General features: G+C 36.3%; 1 long non-coding RNA gene across 1 annotated transcript; it reads right to left on the minus strand.

The window, feature by feature from the left end:
• Positions 1-584: 584 nt before the first annotated feature.
• On the minus strand, positions 585-3,284 carry LOC135199233 (uncharacterized). Its single transcript, XR_010310986.1, has 3 exons — positions 3,152-3,284; positions 1,825-1,981; positions 585-957 (listed from the first exon to the last, which is right to left on the minus strand). It is a non-coding gene; the product is annotated as an uncharacterized LOC135199233 (long non-coding RNA).
• Between the last annotated feature and the right edge of the window lie 8,705 nt (positions 3,285-11,989).

Below are 11,989 nucleotides of genomic sequence, written 5' to 3' on the forward strand. Positions count from 1 at the left end.
ATTTTCATCTTAGAAACAGAAATAATCAAGTAAAAAATGCCATGCAATCGAGTTTTCTGTACAGCGTATAACGCTGTATGAAAATCTCAGCCACGGTCCATGAAACTCTCAGCCACTGCCCTGTGGTGGCCTGTGCTGTTGATACCTATAGCGGTGCGACACTCACGATCATGGCTAACTTTAACTTTAAATAAAATAAAAACTGCTGAGACTAAAGGGCTGCAGTTTTGTATGTCCAACAATTGGAGGTGGATGATCAACATACCAATTTGCAGTCCTCTAGTTTCAGTAGTTTTTAAGATCTGAGGGCGGACAGAAAACGTGGGGACAGAGAGACAAAGCCATCTCAATCATTTTCTTTTACAGAAAACTATAATAGGCTGATTAGCATTTTCCAGATCTCTTCATACAACGTCCTTACTCATAAAGCAAAAGTGATTGCCAGGGGAATTGAATATCACTAACTATATATAATTCATAGAATGTTAAAATTGAAGTTGTGTAAACTTTTCTACTGAAGCAAAACTAAACATCATTCGGGATTTTGGGCAGAAGAAGAAGAACAAAATTCTAAGGCTTTCTAACTCAGTTTACACAATTTTTCTATTTCTCATAAAGGGCATTGAAAAAAAATTAAACTTTATTTTTTTTTATTCTGGAAATCGCCATGAATTGAGTCCTTTTATCTTGTAACATTTTCAGAGAGAAGAAAAAGAAGATTATTTTGACTATAATATTGATATTTCAAGGCCTCTTTGTGGCGTACACCTCCACCTCCAGCAACCCCAAGTAAGTAGTGCCTGGTGGAACCTTCTGGATGCTGAGATATCTTCCAAGGACCCCTCGTGAGTGGCAGGCCAGGTACTCCTGAGACAATGAGTAAGGACCGGTGTATCTGGCCAGCAAGGCGTAGGACGAGAAGTCCCCCGTTGTCAGATTGTCCCTGCCAAGGCGTATCTGGAAGGAACAATTAGGTCAATTATTATTGTTATCTGCGTATTCTTCTTCTACGGAAAACTCTCTAAGGAATTACTGTAATTTGCATCGTAGTATTAGGTGCAAAACACCCCTACAAAGGGTCATAGATTTTATGTATCAAGTTTAACCGTTTTAGCTTAGTTTTTAAAAAAATTCACACTTATACTTCAAGCATTTGTACCCGAGTTAATGTATCGTTAACATGATATATAATCTACCTTTTCTTAACTGCAGTTTCAAGAAATCTAATTATCATACTCATTCGGTCACATGTCTTACTATCTGGAAAAAAAAAAAATAGTGTGGAGGGATGACTGGGTGGGGGGGGTAAGACATCACTGGCACCATATGGGTTTGGGGTTGGGTAAGGAGGGGGTGACATGTAAATTGAAACAATGAAATGCTCAAGTACTCTGTCTCATTGTTTCACTGTTTCCCTCGTGGCTGTAACTTTGTTTGTAAAATCATCACCTTTTGATTTGTTATTTAAAGCAAACTGCAACACACACACACACACACACACACATATATATATATATATATATATATATATATATATATATATATATATATATATATATATATATATATGTATATATATATATATATATATATATATATATATAGGTATATATATATATATATATATATATATATATATATATATATATACATTGGCATTGCATCCGTAAATTTGTGTATATATTTTTCTAACTTTCACATATTCAGTCACAAAGAGGCTTTTAAGTATGAATAATTCATTATCTCTCGCCAGAGGGAAATCCATCCTGACCATGAATCGAACCCGTGCTGTGATTTGGTAGAAAGAAAGAGATTTATTTGTACCTCAATGTTGTTGAACTGGTTGCCATTAGGAAGGATCCTGACCAGAGATACGTTCCGGACTTCTCCCAAATCGACTGTCCAGAAAGGGTTTACTTGACCATCAGAGTGGTATAAGGTCGTTTCGTTTCCGTCGACTGCATTTTCTTTTACATGGTTCCTGTCGGTGAAAAGAAAATATATATATATATATATATATATATATATATATATATATATATATATATATATATATATATATATATATATATATATATATATAGTCAAAATCAGCAGGAGGCCACTCGGCAGTCACACTAAGTAGATGAAGGTAGGCAGGGAACACACAGGAATTTTACATTACGGCATTTATTCCGACGTTTCCCAATACATTATTGCATCCTCAAGGAATTCTAAGATGTAACTAAGATCATTTTTGAAAAAACTTTTTAAAAGAGTTACAAAATTAAAAACAATAGTTATCTATAAGTCAATTTAAAAGGAGACCATATTTAAAAACACACAATAAGTTAATTTAAAACAACAAGTACATAAATTTTAAAAAAAAAACTATGAAATTGAACATCAATATACAAGGATTTATTTTTTTAAATCAATAATAATGATAATAATAATAATAATACGAAACGTCGGAATAAATGCCGTAATGTCAAATTCTTGTGTGTTCCTTGCCTGCCTTCATCTACTATATATATATATATATATATATATATAATATATATATATATATACTATATATATATATATATATATATATATATATATTATATATATATATTATTATTACTAGTATTATTATCATTATTGTAGCTGTAGTAGTGATGACTAACAGACTGCTCATACTTGCTCTAAACATGTAAGACTTGTTCCACATACGACGGCCTCAATGAAGCTTCCTATTCGACTCTGGTATTCGCCAGGAAAACTTCTCCCGCTCTGTTGGAGGAAGTCGCCAGGGAAAGAACACCTTCACTAGTCAGCAGTGTCCGTGAGGATCCACTTGATTAAAAATACATACACATTCAAATTATAAATATATATATATATATATATATATATATATATATATATATACACATACTATATATAAGCTTGGATCTCATACCACAAGCATCTACTCTTAAGTGTCCATAGCAATAAGTTAATTATCTGACACCGTGTATCATGATGCAGAGGATATATTGTTTCTCTCTCCCTCACACTCATTTATATATATATATATATATCATATATATATATATATATATATATATATATATATATATATATATATATATATATATATTTATAATTTGAATGTGTATGTATTTTTAATCAAGTGGATCCTCACGGACACTGCTGACTAGTAAAGGTGTTCTTTCCCCTGGCGACTTCCTCCAACAGAGCGGGAGAAGTTTTCCTGGCGAATACCAGAGTCGAATAGGAAGCTTCATTGAGGCCGTCGTATGGGGAACAAGTCTTACTGTTTAGAGCAAGTATGAGCAGTCTGTAGTCATCACTACTACAGCTACAATAATGATAATAATACTAGTAATAATAATAATATGCTGAAGTAAACCCTCTTTGAAAACATGTTTATCAAAAGTGATTGCTGCCTCAGCTGCATTAATTTTCTAAAGGTTCTTCTCTATTTTTCTAATTATTGTTTTCTCATTGTTGCTTAAACTGGTGAGCAACGCACCGAAGGTTGACATATCTCAATTATGTAATAGTCAAAGCTTTTACATATTTTATTTTATTTTACTACCGCTACCATTAGTATATCATTGTGTACCTTAAATGAATAACATAATAATACTATAATAATAATAATATAATAATAATAATAATAATAATAATAATAATAATAATAATAATAATAATAATAATAATAATGATAATAAAGTAGAATGGAATGCTAGTCGTGCTCACTTTGGTAAACATACATCGTCGACCTTGATTTGCTTACGTGGAGAGAACACATCAATTTGCTGGGGACTGAGACGTTGGCACATTTGCAGGAGGGTCCTTCATGCAATATTCAGGAGCTATCCAGGTTTCAGTTCCTTCTGCCACCACCGTTAAACCCCATATCCAGCAGCATCAAGGGAATCCAAAAACAAATGCAAGTGAAATATCCCGGTGAATCTCAGATTACTGTTCGCCATATTGCCCAGCCTGAAATTTTTTTTGGTGTTTTATATATATAATTAGCTGAAGCCGCCGGGAAAGTTCAAAATGAAACGGCAGAGTACCAAGTACTTTCGTGTATTTTGAACACATTTTTGTGACCCCTAAGATGTTGTTAAAAGTACACGAAAGTACTCGGCAGCTCCGTCGTTTCATTTCATGAACTTTCCCAGTGGCTTCAGCTAATAAACAAAATTGCGTTGCTAGTTTGATGCACCTTTCCACCTAGATTGGAACTCACAGCAGTCTACCACTACTTCATAATCTTTAGTTTAAGTCGTCTCAAGCACAATGCTTCTGGCGGGGCGGGGATACTATCGATCACACGAGCATCGTTTCTGCGAAGTATCTTTCAAACGATCAAGTAACCGATTCCTCAGGAGGGATGCTGCTCCAACGAAGGGTTTTTCGTGCATCAAGTGTAAGGTGGCCATTGATCGCGGATTTGGTCGCAAGATCGGATCGGAGTAGGCGGATCTTTAATATGTGTGGCTTGGACATTCACATTAAGATCAGACTTCGACAAAAGAGAAAGTTTGCTCTCGGCAGCCGAGCAGCAGTCACCAACCCTTGAGGTGCAATCGCTGGAGAGAGACGACCTTTAAGCCGTCGATTTTTCGGGCGAACGATCGGCTACTTGATAGGAAGTTTGTTTCTCTCGCTTAAATTACTGGAGGAACTTAAATGACATCGTGGAGGCTATAGTGGATTCACATCACCCGTGCATGTGTTGCCTAGGCCGTCCCCTAACGACGCTCCTGAGTGGCTTCTGATAAGCCAGTCACAGGTCTGGAAACTCTCAGTCTCTCTCTTGAGAATTCACAAAGGCAGGATGTATGTTCCACCTCTCCTGAGGGATACGTCTTTCAAAAATATCCCTCAGGAGAGGTGGAACATGCATCCTGCCTAAGTGAACTCTCGAGAGAGACTTGAGAGTTTCCAGCCCTGTGATTGCCTTATCAACAGCCAATCAGGAGCGTCGTAAGGGACTGGCCCAGGCATCAGATGCAAGGGTGATGTGAATCTACTATAGCATAGTTATCTCCTTGTGGATATGGAGATTTGCCGTCAATTGATTCATGAAGCAACACTTTTTAGAGAGTGAGAAAGGCTTCGACAAGAGACGACACCACATTTCAGACTTTCTGCAGTGCTTCAACAGATGTTTCTTCTTCACAAGTAGAACCTGAGTACTGAATTCAGTTCTCAAGGCTTGGAGGCAATTATTCCAGACCCCTGTCACATCGCATGGACTTCACTTCAGAAAGTTTATCTGAATTTCCGAGCTTTTAGTTTTAATGAACATATCAGTAATATTGTGTACATTTATACACACACATACACGCAAGCTAGTAATGAAATATTTGCTCATGAAATCATAAAAAAATAGGCCCTAGCTACCAACTTAACAGCAAACATATATGTATATCTTCAAAAAGGTGTGGTAGTGAATTGTAAATCTCAGCTTTTTCCGGTAAGAGATAGGGCGCTTAGTGACAAGCACTAGGCTCCTTGAAGAGTACTGAAATGAAAAACAGTCAGAAATGATGACCAATGCGATCTGAGGTTGGCGACACCTCAGAAATCACATGCTTGGGATTGATTGATTGATTGATGTGTTTGGTTCTTACTGGCGTTGCAACGACGAGGTTATTGACGCCACACATGCTTAGGACTGCAGGCACCATCATTTCTAGGCGCTCCGCAAGGCGTATCTGTGTGTGTGTGTGTGTGTGTGTTCATAGCGTATGATGTATGGGCTTGGTGATAGGTAATGAAAAGAAGAGAGGACACTCTTTGATTGCTTGTGTCAGTGTGCAGAACACACCTGGAGGAGGTTTGAGAACGCCCATCGAATAAAGTAACGTAAGGTAAGACTTTGAAAAAGTTCACCTTTGAAGTGAAAAGAGAAAGAGAAGTGTGGTGCATACACATTCATTTTGATAAACTTTCACATGTGGAGTAGTGTAATAAATATGGTCGCTTTATTTCAGATGGGCTCAATGGCACCATATAAGAGAATGGGTTCCCTAAGACTTAATTGACTATTAAAAATGGTGTAGTTAATCAGACTTAAAACCTGGTTCAAGAGAGGAAAACGACAGTTTAAGGTTTTTTGGGGGGTCAGACTTTATTCATTTAATTCCATTATATATATATATATATATATATATATATATATATATATATATATATATATATATATATATATATATATATATAGCGAAGTTGAGGGTGGGTTCTATCAATCCAGTAAACAGCAATTTGGTGTGAAGGGGAAGAGCAATTCTTCATTCCTTTCAAAGTACTTTATGTAGCTGCAGACGTTTCAAGACGTTTTGTCCCATTTTCAAAGCTATATTATAAAATAAAAAACAGACTCGGAATAAAATAAAAGAATAAAAAGTTTTTTACATGCAACATAAAATCAAAAGTACAGTAAAAAGGAAGAGAGTTTACCAAATGGTGCTGAGGGCACACATCGAGTGACAGTTCGGGCGCCAGGTTCAGCTTCGTCTTAAACTCACGAGAGGTCTAGAGGTGTTGAGGTGGTCTGAGTATTTAGTTTGGGGACAAGCTGTTTAATAAAAAGCGATTCTAAAATTGCTAGTTGTTGGTCGTTCGGAGTTCGGCCTATGATTTTAAAATCTTTGTAATTGACATCGAATTTACATTTCTTTGCATGTTCACGTATGCAGGAGAATTCTGGGTTTGATAATTTAACACCAGTTCTGTAACTGACGCCTCGATGAGAATCCAATCTCACTTTTAACAACCTGCGGGTGGATCCGACATATTTCCCCAGGTGACATCTGGGGCAATTAAATAGGTAAATGACTCCCTAGGTCATCAGAGGGTGAAAAGTTTCTTTGTATTTGAAAAATGATCTTATGGTCATTGGATTACAAAGTATTAGCTTTAGGTCAATTGCTGGTAAAAAAACTATCTATTAACTGCCGTAATTCTCTATAGAAATGTTTATCATGAATGAGCGGGATGCTTGCATATAGTCGTAATTTAGGTACTGTGGGTAATTCACATTTTGGATGGAAAACATTATTCAGAAATTTGTAAAGATTTTTGTGAAACAATCTGGATGGAAAGCAGTTGTCAATAAAGTACTGATGGAGGTAGATGATTTCATTATGGAAATGGTGCCAGTCAGATGTTATATTGAAAGCCCTGTGGAAGAGGGTTGATAAGGAATTTATTTAAAAATTCTAAAAACAATGACTATAGAAATTAGAACCCTGGCCTGTGAAAGTTTTCTTTATAAAAATCGTAGTATTAAAATGGTCATCGTGTCTAAAAAACATTACATCTAGGAGAAATGTTTGTTTTCCTTTTCATATTCAATCGTAAAATGAGATCTTATCTTATATCATAGGATGTAAATGAATACCAGCCATAGCATCGTGAATAATAAGGATCTTGAATAAGACTCGTCTAAATAATTTCTAAGGTCTTTCCTAAAAGACCCTCAATCTTGTCTGCTACTGTTTGGATTCATTCTCGGAGGCTTAAATGCTATATCCATGAACAGGAACCCACAAGCTAACGGGTAATGGACCCTCACGGATAACTGTCACAAGCAGATACTGTAAACGAGGCAAGAAAGCCATTCATCAATGCCTGAGCGCAAACGTAACTAAAAAAAAATATTTATGTATTTTTTTTTAATTGTGGCGAAGTTTCTTCGACGCAATCAAGTTTTGTGTACAGTGTATAATGCTGTACGAGCCGTAGCCCATGAAGCTTTCAGCCACGGTCCAGTGGGGGACTGTCCTATAGAGTTGCCAGACGGACGATTATGGCTAACTAACCTTAAATTAAAAACTACTGAGGTTAGAGGGCTGCAATTCGGTATGTTTGATGATTGGAGGATGGATGATCAACATACCAATTTGCAGCCCTCTAGCCACGGGAGTTTATAAGATCTCAGCGGCAAGAGAAACAATCCATGTGGGCAAAGCCGTCACAAGTTTTTTTTTTTCAGAAAACTACAACTTAAAATCCTTAACGTTATGAAGGTAACGTACCAGAAGGACTGCTATTGCTGATGAAGAGAAGGTCTGGATGAATAATTCCAGGTTATGGAATGACACCTAGCCCCCAGCAGAGCAAGGAAGAGGCGCTAAAACCAACTGGTCGTTGCTAACAACCGGTCCAAGCGCCAGTGACGAAAACGACTGGTCTCTTGGGTCCTTCTCCCAGGCAGGGCAGCCTCGTTCTGAGAACCTGGCCTGCTGAAATCGTAGCGGTGATCTTTTCATGAAATCTTAATCTTCAGATCAATACGTAGTCGTCGCCAGAGAGAAATTTGAATAATGACTATCAATCAGACGATAAAGTCGGTTAATCGCTACAAGAAATCTAGAACTCTAGGGAAAAAAAAGATCATTATTCAGGTGAAAAATTGTACCTGAGTGATAATTTAACACTTCGACTCCTGCCGAAAGGAATCTCTTCAATGACGCCAGTTCTTTTCACTGTAGATTTATAACTGTACCTCTCTCTCTCTCTCTCTCTCTCTCTCTCTCTCTCTCTCTCTCTCTCTTATGATGAAAGGGCAAGAAAATCATTTGCTATTGATATGCAATCTTAGTAAGAGTGCTTTTGAGTGACCAGCACAACATTTACGAGACTGAGGTGACCTTCAGCGGTGGGACACTTTTGTAATCATGACTTTCAGGCAAAGAGTCACCCTCAGGGATTTTTTTGGAATCCTGTTTCTTCAAGGGTTCATTCTGGCGCTTTCTACTTGACGATACGAAATCATGATTGAAAGACCATAATAAAGCACTGCTGACTATGGGCGGGAATGTTTACTGCAATGAAGTCCATGCGATATATTAGCATCTGCGCCAATTATAAAAGTGAAATATGATCAAAACCTTTGCAGAACTAAAGAAAAGGAAATGCCGTACAACCACACATACACATTATATATATATATATATATATATATATATATATCTATATATATATATATATATATATATATTATATATATATATATATATATATATATATATATATATATATATATATATATATTATATTACTGCTGGCTGTGTGAAGTTTATCATTTACTCTAAAATTAACTGACATCTGACAAGAATGGGTGCCAAGCAAGTAATAAAGAGAAAAGGAAAAAAAAGTATAAAACTGATGGTTTAGGGGAAAATGCAAAATTACATTTAACTAAGATTATTATTATGTTAATCAGAAGTAATTATACAGGAGCTAAAGGCACTGGCTCCGTGACACTGAGGTTACGTTAATTAACAAAGCAATTAGTGCCACCGTGAAACCCCTTTTATGAAGAACCCGGCATTTACAGAAATGAGAGACTTGTATAGTTATGGCAAATCATACAAAAAAAGTTATCAGCCGCTCTTCATTCTTGATACTTTGGGATTTGGGATAGGTGATTGACACTCTGGCACCTGGGATGCGTGAGAGGTGGTTCACAACTTCTTGTATTCTCCTAATTCTACAAATTAAGGAAGCCCTGTAATTCTCTATAAAAAAAAACGCGATTAATATAATTGGGATTTTGCATAAGGCAGAGGATGTAAGTCACTTAACACTGTTATGAGTTAGCAATATAAAATGAACACTTCTAGTTATAGGTCACAAATACTTCCTCACTTCACTTCTTCTCTGAAGGAGATGCAAGGGGGTTTTGAGTTATATATATGAGAGCAGACAGTAATTAAGGAAGTAAAAGAATGGTGCATCAAGCAAATTTTAAATCCAAACGTACTTGGTTTGTGACAAATCGTGTCTTCAGTAGAGCACCCGGCACTAGAGAAAGGAGCTTAAGGGGGAGAATCGTCTCGACCCCCAGATAGTGATAAGGAGATTCCTTGACCTGTCTGTTCAGAACTACGTCTGCTAAGTGAATGGCGATCACAGAGAGACTTCTCTGCTCTCTTCCTCTTTCTCCCTTTTGTCTCTTGTTTTCGCATCTTGGTACCGGCTTCTTTTTGGGTTGTTCTGGAGAGAAATTCGCAGGACAACACAAGGTGGGGAAAAAGAGGACAATGGGGGTCATTTAGCTGTAGGAGAGGAAGAGTTTTTAGGTGGGAGGAGCGAAGTAGGCAAATCTGCCATATCGAATTGTTAACGAGGAAAGGAGTGGGCAGATGCAGCTTCCGTACACCGGCTAGTGTGGTCTTATTTCGACTAAAAGTAAGAAAAATATTGCACTTATCTTTTTTAGGTTTATTAAGACTAAGGGCTCGACGTGAATCTCTTGTATGCACGTTACAATATATATATATATAGTGGATGATTATATATATATATATATATATATATATATATATATATATATATATATATATATATATATATATATATATAATATATATATATATATATATATATATATATATATATATATATATATATATATATATATATCTATATGACTGGTAAAAATGTTCTGTAACAACAGAATTCGATCTAATAAAAGGAGCCCATAAAAACACCAAAATGTAGAGAGAAAAGTACTATATTTCAGAGACTGCTGTCTCTCTCTTCAGGTATATGAATGAGAAAAGTTTACAGAAAAGGTGGTATTTATACCAAGAGATCCGTCCACAAGTAAGCCAATTTAGGTCACCCGGCTGATAATCTTCCTTTAATCTTCTTAAGCGTTGGTTGAATGAAAACTTCGTCGACGACATCTGAGATCCACCCGCCTTTTGAGATGTTCATTACCTGCTTCTCTTTTATTAAGGCCGATTCCATCATTTGACTCTTGTACCGGCAGTTGCTGCTATAAATTACATGTGACAAATTCTAGTTTATTCTATGGTTATGTTCATTTATATGGTTGAAAATAGCCGAGTTCTGTTGTCCATACCTAACTGACCGTTTGTGTTGTATTAATCTCTGGGGAAGTGATTTACCTGTAAATCCGATGTAAGATTGGTCACAGTCCTGGCATGGGATCTCATAGACCCCAGAGTCTTGGGAGATGTCTTTGTTGGACGTTAATCAGGGATTTGGCTAAGGTATTTGGGTAGGTAAATGCAAAAGGGTTGGATTTCCCAAGGGTGTGGGTTATTCTCTTAATCGTCTCCAGGTGGGGAATTTTTATTTTATTGTTGGGTGTGTCTCTGGTCTTGTCTTTAGGGGGTCGGTAGAAAATTACGTTTGCTTTTTGAATTGCTTTTTCAATTATATGGTCAGGATACTTTAAAGATGAAAGTTGCTTGCGAATTAGTTCAAATTCTTTTTCAGGAAATCTCTGGGGAACAAATTCGTAAGGCTCTTAAGAATAGGTTGCTAGCTACACCTATCTTGATAGTAATGTCGTGATAGCTAAAGTAGTGAATATGTGAAAGTGAGAACGTTGGTTTTCTGTATATGGTAGATTTGTATTCTGTCGTGTCTCTGATTATTAAAACATCAAGAAAAGGAATTTTGTTGTCTGTTTCCCATTCAACTTTAAATTTGATGCTGGGCACTAATGCGTTTAATTTTGAGAGGAATTCATTAAAATTACCCCACTTATTATCCCAAAATGTTAGGATGTCATCCACGTATCTCATCCACAGCATGTTTTTGGGTTTTATTGCATTTATTACTGTAGTTTCAAAGTATTCCATGTACAGATTGGCTAAAACAGGACTTAAAGGACTACCCATACTACACCCGAATTTTTGCTTGTAGAATGATTCCCCGAATGAAAATACGTTATTAGATGCACATAATTCAACTAACTTTATTATTTTGTCAAGCGCCAATGGGAAATGATCTGAATAAGGGGATAATTTTTCCCTTAAAAACTGAAGAACGTCCTGTACTGGTACTTTTGTGAATAGGGAGTCTACGTCGAGGCTTAAAAGTTTTATGTTGTGAAGTGGTATATGTGCTTCTCTGAATTTGTGACAAAAATCTTCCGAATGTTTAATGTGACTGGGAGAAAAAGTGCCTAAAAAAAAAAAAAAAAAAGGGGAAAGGAGGCCAGCTAACCATTTAG

Source organism: Macrobrachium nipponense, chromosome 25 (genome assembly GCF_015104395.2).
Source record: "Macrobrachium nipponense isolate FS-2020 chromosome 25, ASM1510439v2, whole genome shotgun sequence".
NCBI lineage: Eukaryota > Metazoa > Arthropoda > Malacostraca > Decapoda > Palaemonidae > Macrobrachium > Macrobrachium nipponense.